Source organism: Molossus molossus, unplaced genomic scaffold, assembly GCF_014108415.1.
Source record: "Molossus molossus isolate mMolMol1 unplaced genomic scaffold, mMolMol1.p scaffold_m16_p_17, whole genome shotgun sequence".
Taxonomy (NCBI): domain Eukaryota; kingdom Metazoa; phylum Chordata; class Mammalia; order Chiroptera; family Molossidae; genus Molossus; species Molossus molossus.
The window spans coordinates 29224095-29237876 of record NW_023425352.1 but is presented as its reverse complement, the minus strand read 5'-3'; the positions used below and the strand labels follow the sequence as shown (position 1 = coordinate 29237876).

Below are 13782 nucleotides of genomic sequence, written 5' to 3'. Positions count from 1 at the left end.
TGCTTTTTCTATATTTAAAGTTTAAATACCTTTGATTTATAACATGATGGTGATAATGGACAGCCATTGTTTGAGTGTCTTTGTCTTTTTTTTTTTTTCCTGATATTTAAGTGATTTGTTTTACTGAGGTAAAATTCACATAACATAAAACCACTATTTTAACCAGAGTACAATTCAGTGGCATTTAGTATATTCACAGAATTGTACAATCATCACCTCTATTTCTGAAGTATTTTTATCACCCCAGAAGTGAACACTGTTCCCCCTAAGCAGTTATTTCTTATTCCTCTATCCCCAAGCCCTTGGCAAGCACTTATCTGTTTCTTGTCTCTATGGATTTGCCTATTCTGTACATTTCATATAAATAGAATTATATTATATGTGACCACATAGTCTAGCTTCTTTCAACTAGCATAATGTTTTCAAGGTTCAGCCATGTTGTAGTATATATCATATTTCTTTCCTTTTTATGGTTGAATAATATTCCATTGTATGGATACACCACCTTTTGTTTATCCATTCATCCATTTATGGACATTAGGTTGTTGCTACTCCTTGACTATTGTGAATAGAGTTACTATGAATATTAGTGTACAAGTTTTTGTTTGAATAACTGTTTAGTTCTTTGGGTCCAAATTGCTGAGTGATATGCTAAATGTATGTTCAACATTTAAGAACTATCAAACTATTTTTCCAAAGTGGCTGCACAAATTTATATATCCTCAATTTTAATATCCTCATTTGGCAAATATAAAAGTTGACAACCTTATATTGGTCCTCCACTTTCATTATTTTCTTAAAAAATTAGTGGTATATAAAAATTGCTGTTTTAATTCCATCTTTTCTCATATATATTGGATTTTGCTTCTCTCTTGTATAATTTCAACTACTCCCTCTATCCTAGCTCCATGCCCTCAACACACAAATATGCTCAAATTTCTTCCAATTAAATCAGATTAAACAAAATTTTCCTAACTCTCTTATCTTCCTCTCTAGGTACACCTGAGTACCTGTTTTTTCTTTAACTACAATTCTTTCCTCAACTTTCCCAACTGTTTTAACCCCAATTTTTTACACTGGAAATTGAATATTAAACACTTGTACAATAGTTTCTCCACCAAAATAAAAATTAAGGAAAACCTCCTATTCAATTTTCATGTTTCCCCTTATGGTTGAATCAGTATTAAAACAACATTGTGAGAGAACAGCTCAAGATGACAGCAGAGGGCAATCCTGAACTCATGTCTTCCCATGGACATAACAATTTACAATTACATGACAGATATTTTTCTATGAAAAAGACCTGAAAACATCTTTGCAACAAAGGATAAAAGGGGCTCGTTGAGATGGGTAGGAGAGGCAGAAACATGGTCTCAATAAAACCCTACCCCAGGCGTGGTGATCCACAATCAGAAAGGATCTCAAAAACATGGAACTTTTCCCTGGGGAACTAGGGGTTTGTGCCTCACCTCAGGCACCTCTGAAAACCAATAGGGATTATATCTAAGAGAATCACAGAACTGTAGGGAATGGAGAACTTGCTCTTAAAGGGCTTGCATACAGACTCACTCACCCCAGGACTCAGCACAAAAGTAACCATTTGAAAACACCTAGACCATAAGTGACGAAGACCCATTTACTAGTCTTAAAGCATCTGCCAGAGAGGCAAGAACCTGCTGGGATTCTCTCCCAGGACAGAGGCACTGGTGGGTGCCATTTTTGCAATCTTATTCCATCTTGCTAGTGCTGGCACTGGAAAACACCATTTTGGCAATCTCTATCTAACCTGCTAGTGCCAGTGGACATGCCCTACCCACCCCCATGCCACAGCCATACCACAGCCAGGTGGATGCCACATCCCCCCACCCATGCTGCAGCCATGGCCCCACCGCAGCCAGCGGGCATGAACAACCCACAAAGGGGATACCTCTAGAGCACCTGGCTCTGGTGGCTAGGGGGGAGAATTACACTTCTGAGCCCCACAGGAGATTGCCTACAAAATGCCACTTCTGCAAGACTGAAAGAGATAGCTGTCTCACCTAATACATAGAGACAAACACAAAGTCAAGTAAAATGTGGAGAAAAAGGAATATGTTCCAGATGAAAGAATAAGACAAAACATCATAAAAAGACCTTAATGAAATGAAGATAAGTGATTTTTCTGATAAAGAGTTCAAAGTAATGTTCAAAAAGACGCTCGCTGAACTCAGGATAAGAATGGATGAACACAGTGAGAATTTCAACAAAGAGACAGAAAATATTAAAAAGTACCAAACAGAATTCACAGAGCTGAAGACTAGAATAACTAAACTGAAAAAATACACTAGCAGGATTCAACAGCAGACTGAAACAGAAGGAAAAAATCAGTGAGCTGAAAGACAAAGCAATGGAGCTCACCCAAACAGAGAAGCAAAAAAGAAAAGAATTTAAAAATACTGTATGGGACCTATGAGACAACATCAAGTAGAATATAATTTGTATTATAGGGTTCACAAAAGGAGAAGAGAGAGAAAATGGGGCAGAAAACTTATTTGAAGAAATGATGGCTGAAAACTTCCCTATTTGGGGGAAGGAAACAGATGTCCAGGTCCAGGAAGCCCAGATGAACCCAAAGAGACCCACACCAAAACACATTATAATTAAAATGTTAAAAGTTGCCCTGGTCGTTTTGGCTCGGTGGTTAGAGCATTGGCCTGTGGTCCAGAGAGACCCGGGTTTGGTTCCCGCTAAGGGCATGGACCTCGGTTGCAGTTTGTCCCCGGCCCTGGTTAGTCGTGCGGGTGGCAGCCACTCGATGTGTCTCTTTCACATCGATGTTTCTCTCTCTCTCTCCCTTCCTCTCTCTCCCTCCCACTCTGTCTGAGCAAAAAATGGAAAAATGTCCTTGGGTGAGGATTAAAAAAAAAAATGTTAAAAGTTAAAGATAAAGAAAGAATCCTATAAGTAGCCGGGGGGGGGGGGGGGGCAACATGCTGCATACAAGGGAAACCCCATTATGCTGTCAGCAGATATTTTAGTAGTCCAGAAGGGTGTGACATAGCATTTCAAAGTGAAAGGAGGAAAAAACAACAACCTTACAATCAGGAATATTCTATCTGGCAAGGTTATTATTCAGAATTGAAGGAGACATAGAGCAAAAGCTAAAGGAGTTCATCGCCACTAAACCAGCCTTACAAGTAATGTTTAAAAGACTTCTTTAATGAAAAGAAATGGCACTAATTAATAACAAGAAAACATATGAAAGTACAAATCTCACTGGAAATTTACGGGCAAAAGTAAGTTTACAGTTGTGAGTACGTGAAACAGAGTTTATTCTTGTATAATCTTATTTATTAATTATTGAATCATTTCCCATGTGAACAACTCTAAACCTACTTTTGCCCCACCCTGTATAGTAAAGGTAGTGGATTAATCATTTATAAAGCTAATATGTAGGTCAGAAAAACAAAAGTATTAAAATGAATTAAAACTACAATAATTAGTTAAGGGATACATAAAATAAAAATATGTAAACTGTGACATAAAGAACAAAATGTGCAGAGAGTAAAAATGTAGAGTTTTGGAATGTGTTCAAATTTAACTTAAAATAGACTGTTACATACATAGGAGGTATATGTGAACCTCATGGCAACCACTAACAAAAACTTACAGTAAATACACAAAAGAAAATGAAAAAGGAAGGCAAACAACACTAAAGAAAGTCATCAAACCACAAGAAAAGAGAGAAAGAAGAAAGGAACAGAGAGGACTACAAAAACAACCAGAAAACAATGAACAAAATGGCAGTAAGTACATATCTATCAATAATTACTTTAAATGTAAATGAACAAAATTCTCCAATCAAATGACATAGAATAGCTGAATAGATAATAATAATAATAAAAGAAGAAGACGACTCATCTATATGCTGCCTACAAAAGACTCACTTCAGAAGTCTGTCCACACACAGACTGAAAATGAATGGATGGAGAAAGGTATTCCGTGCAAATGAAAATGGTGTAGCAGTATTCATATTAAACAAAATAGACTTTAAACTAAGATTGCAATAAAAACAAAGAAGGACATTGCATAATGAAAAAGGGTCAGTCCAGCAAGAAGATATAGTGTTTATAAGTATTATATGTACTCAACATAGGAACACCAAAATATAGAAAGTAAATATTAATTGACCCAAAGGGAGAAACTGATAGCAATACAATAATAGGAGGGGATTTTAACAACACACTTACAACAATGGATAGATTATTCAGACAGAAAATCAGAAAGAAAACATTGGCCTTAAATGACACATTAGACCAAATTGACTTAATAGATATATACAGAACATTCTACTCCAAAGTAGCAGAATACACATTCTTCTCAAGTGCACATGGAATATTCTCTAGGATAGATCATGTTAGGCCACAAAACAAGTCTCAATAAATTCAATAAGACTGAAATCATAGCAAGCATCTTTTCCATCCACAATGGTATGAAACTAGAAATCAATTATAAGAAAAAAGCTGGGGGAAACACAAAACTGTGGAGATTAAATAACATGCCACTGAATAACAAATGGGTCATCAAGAAAATCCAAGGAAAAATAAAAAAAATACCTAAACAAATGGAAACAGAAATAAGGCATACCAAAATTCATGGGATGCAGCTAAAGTGGTTGTAAGAGGGAAGCTCATAGCAATACAGGCCTAGTTCAAGAAACAGGAAAAATCTCAAACAATCTAAGGTTATACCTAAATGAGCTAAAAAAGTAAGAATAAATGGAACCCAAAGTTAATAGAGGCAAGAAAATAATAAAGATCAGCGTGAAAAATAAATGAAACAGAGACGAGAAAAAACAGGACAAGATCAATGAAACTAAGACATGGTTCTTTAAAAAGATAGACAAAATTGACAAACCTTTAGCTAGACTCAGCAAGAAAAAAAGAGAAGGCTCAAATAAATAAAATTAGAAATGAAAGAAAAGTTATAACTAATTCCACAGAAACACAAAAGTTCATTAAAAAAACTACTCGAGGCCCTAGCCGGTTTGGCTCAGCGGTTAGAGCATCAGCCGAGGAGGACCAATGAGTCATGGGTTTGATTCTGGTCAAGGGCATGTACCTCCATTTCAGTTTGTCCCCAGCCCAGTTGGGGTTGTGTGGGTGGCGACCACTCCACATCGATGTTTCTCTCTTTCTCTCTTCCCCTCTCTCTCTTTCCAGCTCCATCTGAAAGTAAATGCAAAAATGTCCTCGGGTGAGGATAAAACAAAACAAAACAAAACAAAACTACTTGAGGCCCCAGTCACTAAACTGCTGCTGAGGACTCAGAAACCTCCCCCTTGTGCCCCCCTTGCTTCCCCACACTCCACCTCCCTCCCCCACCTGCCTCTCCCACCACAGCCTTCCGCAGCCATTTCCACCAGGAAAAGGAATCATATGGTATGTCCACTATCCAGAACCTCCACTCTTTCGACCCTTTGCTGATGCAAGTAAGGGTGATGGTATTTTTCATGCTGGCACTGAGGATTATATCCATATGAGAATTCAACAGACAAATGGCAGAAAGACCCTTACTACTGTCCAAGGGATCATTGATGATTACTATAAAAAGAAGTAAAGGTGTTTAAAAAGAAATTTGCCTGCAATGGTATTGTAATTGAGCATACAGAATATAGAGAAGTAATTCAGCTACAGGGTGACCAGAGTAAGAACATAATACCAGTTCCTTGTAGAGATTGAACTGGCTAAGGACAACCAGCTGAAGGTTCATGGGTTTTAAGTGCTTTTGGCTCACTGAAGCTTAAGTGAGGATTTCCTTGCAAAGAGAATTTCCCTTCTGTCCCTGTCACAAGTTTAAAAACCTCACAGCTTGTATAATGTAACCATTTGGGGGTCTGCATTTAACTTGGACTAGTGTAACTCCTTCATGCAATAACTTGAAAAAGAGCCATGCTGTCTAGTTTTGAAGTCCCTCATTTAAACAGAGGTGAAGCAACAGGCACCTGGCAGTGTCCAGCCTAAAACACAACAATAACATGATGTTTCAGCCAAGCCCAGAGCCCAAAGATCACAGATGGCTATGTCTGGCCAGAAGCTCCTCACCAGAGTTCCTGGCCCTCAGAGAAGGTGGCCACCTGAACAGCCTTCGGTGAAGCTCAGGGAGAGGGGGAGAAGAGGTGTAAGGCACCTGTACCACTAGAGGGAGCCTTTGGTAGTCAAAGATCTCCAGCCTGACTAGGTGGGTAGAACTTAGAGCGGCCACATTCCCTCCAGTGAGGTGATAAGGACATCTGTCTTGCCACCAAGGTCTTTTTGACCAGACATATCCTAGCTAATTAATGTCCAACCACCAGAATTTGAGGCCAACCTTCTATCAGAGTTAAACTTTTGACAAGGGAACAAATTTCAAACTGATGTGTCAGATATGTACTAGCTATAGAGCTTGCAACTTACTAGCAACAGCTGCCCAGTGCCACGTGAAGTAACAAACTGATTTTGGGTTTTTATTTTCTCCTTCAGTTTTAATATTATGTCATATAGTTAAACCCTTATTTAAATAAAACTTGTTTTCAGAAAAAAAAACTACTTGAACAAGTACACACCAACAAATTGGACAACCTAGAAGAAATTAATAAATTTCTAGAACTATACAATCTTCTAAGACTAAATTATGAAGAAAAAGAAAATCTCAATAGACTAATTACAAACAGGGAGACTGAATCAGTGATGAAAAACTCTCAACAAACAAAAATCCAGAACTACATGGCTTCACTGGTAAATTCTACCAAACATTCAAATGTTTCATACCCATTCTTCTCACACTGTTCAAAAAAAGAGAGGAGGGAACACTGCCAAACTCATTTTACGAGCCCAGCATTACCCCTGATATCAAAACCAGATCAAGACACACACAAAAAGAAAATTACAGACCAATATCAGTGATGAACAGAGATGCAAAAATCCTCAACAAAATATTAGCAAACTGAATCAACAATACATTAAAAGGATCATACACCAAGATCAAGAGGGATTTATTCCAGTGATACAGAGATGATTCAACATCCTCAAATTAGTCAATGTGATATACTACATCCCAAAATGAAAGAAAAAATTATATGATTATTTCAATAGATGCAAAAAAAGCTTTTGACAAAATTCAACATCCATTTTGAATTGAAAGAGAAAGACAAATACCATATAATTTCATTTATATGTGAAATCTAAAAACAAAGCAAAACCCAAACTCATAGATACAGAGAACAGATTGGCATTTGCTAGAGGTCTAGGAGGGTTAGAGGGGGAGGAAAAATGGGTGAAGAAGATCAAGAGGTACAAATTTCCAGTTATAACATAAATAAGTCACAGGGATGTAATGTACAGCATGGGAAGATAGTCAATAATATTGTGTAAACTTTGTATGGTAACAAATGGTAATTAGACTTATTGAGGTGATTATTTCACAATGTATACAAATGTCAAATCACTATGTTATATAATTAAACTAATATAATATTATGTCAATTATACTTCAATAAAAATTTAAAAAATAAAATATTATTGCCTTTTTACAATTTAATCACTTTGGAAAGGCCCAGTATTTCAGCTACATTATATGTTAAATAGTCCTTTGTCAGCTACCTTGGGAACTTAATCAAATTTATATGCTTGCATATAAAGCAAAAGCCATGTTCCAATTGGCTTTTAAATATGCTTTGTTTTCCTTTTATCTTTTTATTTTGACATAATTTCAGAATTACAGAAACATTTCAAGAATTGTACCAATAATTCCTATTATCTTTCACCCTGATTGCCTAAAAGTGAACATTTGAAAGTGATTTGCAGACATAATGCCGTTTACCCCTTATATCAGGGTTTTCCATATATGTATATATGAAAGAGAGATTTAAGGAACTGTCTCATACAATTATGGGGGCTGGCAAGGCTGAAATCTGTAGGGCAGGCTGAAAATTCAGTCAAGAGTTGATGTTGCAGTCTTGGATCTGAATTCCACAGGACTGCAGAATAAAAATTCAGGCAGATTTTTTATATTTCAGTCTCTAGGAAAATTCCTTCTTCTTTGGGAAACCTAAGTCTTTGCTCTTAAAGCCCTTTAACTGATTGGATGAGGCCCATCTACGTTATGACCTATTCAAAGTCAACTGATTTAAAAGTTAATCACATCTTTAAAACACCTGTACACCAACATCTAGATGAGTGTTTGACCAAACAACGGGGCATCATAGCCTAGCCAAGTTGACACATAAAATTAACCATTTCCAACCCCTAAAATTTTGCAGTGTATATTTCCTTTAAAAGGATATTCTCTCCAATAACCACAGGAAATTTGAAAGATCAGAAAATTAACAGCAATACAATGCTATTTAGATTTCATAAATTTTTATAATAGCAAAAATATTTTTAAAATGAAAAATAAATCTGGACAGTTCCAAAGTTAACAAAAAAAAGTGTTTAAAAATCAGAAATTGCTACCAAGAAAGTAGTTTTCATGAAAGAATTGTTGATTTTTTAAAAAATGATTTTATTGATTTTTTTTAGAGAGAGAAAGGAAGGGAGAAAGAGAGAGAGAAACATCAATGTGAGAGAGAAACATCCATCAGCTGCCTCCTGCACACCTCCTACTGGGGATCGAGCCTGTAACCTGGGCCTGTGCCCTGACGTGAAATCAAACCGGGACCTCTCAGTCCATGGGACAACACTGAACCCACTGAGCCACACCGGCCAGGCAGAATTATTGATTTAAAAATATATATTCTCACTGGAAAAATTAAAAAGTGGCATTTCTCTACCACATTGATGTTTCTCTCTCTCTCTCTCTCTTTCTCTCTCTCTCTCTCTCTCTCCCCCCCCCTTTCTCTCTCCCTCCCTCCCTCCCTCTCTAAACATATCCTTGGGTGGGGATTTTAAAAAATGAGCTACTGATAAATACCTTAAGAATTTAACCATTGGACACAACAAAATTCCAAGATGGCACACAAATTAACTGAATAATAATTCATTTGTGAGCTGGAATCCATCAGTTAATGGCAATGCTATGTTGGTTATGGCTCTCATAGTTTCAATCCAGTATGAGTCACTTTAGTGCAATATTTTTTTTTTTGGTACATGCCCTTAGCGGGAACCGAACCTGGGACTCTCTGGTCCGCAGGCCGACGCTCCAACCGCTGAGCTAAACCGGCCAGGGCTAGTGCAATATTTCTCTAAGGTTATGTGCACTTCTTATGTACGGTCCTTTCAAAAGGCTGCCGGGCAGCTTGGTCTATGATTTTTCAGCAAAGATGGGAGTAATACTTAAAACAGAAAACCTTTTAAGATTAAGAAATTATTTACAGGAAAGTAATTTTAATGAAATGGCTTAGTAGTTCTCATTATCGAAGAATGTTGATTTGGATGTCTGCCTGGACTACACTTTAGGGAAAAAAGAATTGTCAAAATACCTTTAAGTCTATAAACTCACGATCCCCTTGATTTAGTGCTCAGTTTTACCAGTAGATGTCGCTATAGTCAGACATTACTTTAGAAAAACACAAAAAGGCGACCTCTTTAGTGTTAAAGGATATCAGGGGGAAAAGCAAACAATTAGTCAGAGGTTTGATACTGATTATAGATGACAATATGTATTACATCCATTTTAAGCACTTGCTGATTTAATCCTACTATAAACTCTATGAGGCAGGAATTTTTATTATCTTCATTTTAAGAAACGAAGGATCTGACAAATAGTGGGTGGGGTGTTGAGAAGTTCAACAACTTGTCCAAGATCACCCAGTTAATAAATGGTAGAACCAGATTCCAACCTAGCCCTGTGTGAAGCACTGTGATGTGATCTTTCTTTCTTTTTAAAAAAATCTCATTATTTTTTTAAGAGAGGAAGGGAGAGGGAGAGAGAGAGAAACATCAACATGAGAGGATAACATTGGCTGTCTTCTGCACGCCCCCTACCAGGTATGAAGCCAGCAACCTGGTCATGTGTCCTGAGGGAGAATCCAACCAGCAACCTTTTGGTACACAGGACAATCTATGTTCAATCAAGCCCCACAGGCCAGGGCTGCCATGATCTTTCTTAGTTCATTTTCCAAGGCAAACAGCCTCTAGGCAGGGTCTGATCACAGAAAAAATCTGAAGTCCATGTTGTTTAGTTGACTTTGCCCTTTTCATTGAAATAATCTTAACTATTGAACCATGCCTGTGAACCAGGCACTCTGCTTTGTGCTAGAACTAGGGGAATATAATATCAAGAAAGCTGAGTGCTCTTAGGAGAACTTATAATTGATTAGGAGTAGAGATGGGAGTGTTTGGAGATGAGGAGGAACTTGAATGAGGAATGTCATCCAGTCTCTGTCTTCTACAGCCTAGGAGGGTTTGGGGAAAGCGGAAAAGATTTGGAGCAGCTGCTGTGAGGAATGTGCTAGGTTAAATAATATGTCTGAAGAAGCAAGGGGTATTTCAGGATCCTTCTTTCCACTCCTCAAAATTAATTGAGCTTATTTTCTCAGATTTTCCAAAACAAAGTTTACCTCTGGCTAGAGCTCAAGCTTGAAGAATTCCAGTACAGAATTTAGTTTTGTCTTTTGAAAATTTGTCAGCACTAAAAAATTTTTATCATGAAAATAAATAATTGATAACACTACATTCAGGAGAAGGAAGCTGAAATGCTTCCTTGACTTTCAGTGTTGATTATCTATTTAACTTGACTTTTCTTAATGTCACCCTACTTCTGAAACAAGGAAAACAAACAAGTAAGAAATGTTTTCAAAACCACAAGTTACCATGAGACAAATCTGATTGTTTAGGGACATCTGCATTTGTATCGTCAAGGTACATGAATTTATTGCTCTAATCCTTGGGTTTTGAATAATGTCATCTGCCTGCTTTGTGTTTCTTCATAAATGTGTAGATATTTTCAGGCTCCATCAGGATGTTTTCATTTCTGCTTCCATTCCACTTAAAATATTTTGTTAAATATCTCATTGCATTTTATGTTTAGAAATCCTCTCCTTGAGACATTCCATCTTGTTTCTGGCGAGGGAGGTAAATCTGGTTGAGTGTTAATTACTGAAGGAATTTCTTCAGACTCAAATCTTTCCCCATACACTGTGCCTCAGAGCAGGTAGAAAATGTTTCTCTGGAGATATCACAGAATAAATATCTCTAAATTAAGGGCATAATAACCAAGTCCATAATCAGTATATATTTCCAGAGTGGCCTTCAAAAAACTATAAATTCATTATTAAAGCCCCAAACAAGAGGGAAAACTCCCAAAACAGGAAACACAAATGGGTAATAAATATATATTAAAAACTCAACCTTTCTATAAAGAAAAGTACATGAACAGAACTGCATTCTTTTCACTTAATTTTTCTTTTATTTATTTATTTATTTATTTCATGTATTTACTTTTTATTGTTGAAACTATTACAGATGTTCCCCTTTTTCCCCCACTGACCTCCTCCTTCCCACTCCTGTCCCCCCTCCTGCTTTCCCCAACCTAATGTTTATGTCCATTGGTTGTGCATATATGCATATACATTCTTTGCTTATCTTTTCCCATCCCTCCCACCACACATCCCTCATGTTTGTTTGTCTGTTTCCTACTTCTGTGACTCTGGATCTCTTTTGATTAACAGCTTATTTTGTTCATTATGTTCCACAAATAAGTGAGATCATGTGGTACTTGTCTTTCTCTGACTGGCTTATTTTGCTTTGCATAATACTTTCCAGATCCCTCTATGTCATCTCAAAAGATGAAAGATCATTCTTTCTTACAGCTGCATAGTATTCCATTGTGTAAATGTACCACAGCTTTTTTATCCACCCATCTACTGATGGGCACTTGGGCTGTTTCCAGATCTTAGTTAATGTAAATAGCACTGCTATGAACTTAAGGATTCTGCCTGATTGGTATTTCAGGCTTCTTAGAATATATTCCAAGAAGTGGGATCACTGGGTCAAATGGCAGTTCCATTTTTAATTTTTTGAGGAAACACCATATTGTTTTCCATAGTGCTGCACCAGTCTGCATTCCCACCAGCGTGCTAGAGTACCCTCTTCTCCACATCCTCACTAGCACTTGTTGTTTGAGGGTTTGTTGATGGCTGTTCATATGTCTCCTGGTCATTTATATGTCCTGCTTGGAAAAGTGTCTTTTCAGGTCCTCTGCCCATTTTTTAATTGAATTGTTTGTCTTTCTTCCTTTTGTTGAGTTGTATGAGTACTCTATATATTTTAGATATTAACCTCTTATTCGATGTATTCTTGGCAAATATGTTCTCCCAGAGAGTGGGTTCTCTTTTCATTTTGATGCTGGTTTCTTTTGCCATGCAGAAGCATTTTAGTTTGATGTAGTACTGTTTATTAATTTTTTTCTTTGTTTCTCTTGCCCTAGGTGATGCATCAGTGAAAATTCCTCTACATATGATGTCTGAGGATTTTCTTCCTACATTTTCTTTTAGGATTTTTTTTTTTAATACTCACTCAAGGACATTTTTCCATTTATCTTCAGATAGAGTGGGAGGGAGGGAGGAAGAGAGAGAGAAACATCAACGTGAGAGGGACACATCAATTGGTTGACTCCCACACAACTTTGACCAGGGCCGGAGATGAACTGCAGCCAAGGTATGTGCCCTTGACCAGAACTGAACCCGAGACTCTCTGGTGTGCAGGCTAACACTCTAATCGCTGAGCCAAACCAGCCAGGGCTCTTCTAGGACTTTTATGGTTTCATGGGTTACATTTAAGTCTTTTATTCATTTTGAGTTTATTCTTGTGCATGGTGTAAGTTGATGGTCTACTTTCATTGTTTTGCATGTAGCTGTCCAATTTTCCCAACACCATTTTTTTTCTTTACTAATTTTAGGAAGAGGAAGGGAGAGGGAGAGAGAGGTAGTAATATTGATGAAGAGAACATCAACTGGCTGCCTCCTGCATGCCCCCCCACTGGGAATAGGACCTATAACCTGGGCATGTGCCCTCACTGGGAATCAAACCTACGACTTCCTGGTGCAAGGGTCAGCGCTCAACCACTGAGCCACACCAGCTGGGCTCCCCAAAATCATTTATTGAAGAGATGTTTTTTCTCCATTGTATACTCTTGCCTCCTTTGTTGAATATTAATTGTGCAAATTAATCTTTGGGTCGATATCTGGGTTTTCTGTTCTGTTTCATTGACCTGTAGGCCTGTTCTTGTACCAATACTAGGCTGTTTTGATTATAATGGCTTTGAAGTATAACCTGATATATGGTATTGTGATCTCTCCCACTTTGTTCTTTTTCAAGATTGCTGTGGGTATTTGAGGTCTTTTATGGTTCCTATATAAACTTTTGGAGTATTTGTTCTAGATCCGTGAAATATGCCACTGGCACTTTATTAGGGATTGCTTTGAATCTTTAGATTGCTTTGGGTAGTATGGTCACTTTAATGATGTTGATTTTTCCAATCCATGAAAATGGTATATGTTTTCACTTTTTTTTTGTATCTTTCTCTATTTCTTTTTTCAATGTTCTGTAGTTTTCTGAGAACAGGTCTTTTATCTCCTTGATTAGGTTTATTCCTAGGTATCTTAATTGTGTTGCTGCAATTGTAAATGGGATTTTTTTTTTTTTGTCTCTTTCTGTGAGTTCATTATTGGTGTATAAGAATGCCATTGAGCCCTGGCCGGTTTGGCTCAGCGGTTAGAGCGTTGGCCTGCGGTCCGGAGAGACCCGGGTTTGGTTCCCGCTAAGGGCACGTACTTCGGTTGCAGTTTGTCCCCGGCCCTGGTTGGTCGTGCGGGTGGCAACCACT

At 37.5% G+C, this 13782-nt stretch overlaps 1 pseudogene; it reads left to right on the top strand.

Moving 5' to 3' along the window:
- Positions 1-5422: 5422 nt before the first annotated feature.
- LOC118632688 lies at positions 5423-5781 on the top strand (annotated as a pseudogene).
- The last annotated feature ends 8001 nt before the right edge of the window (positions 5782-13782 follow it).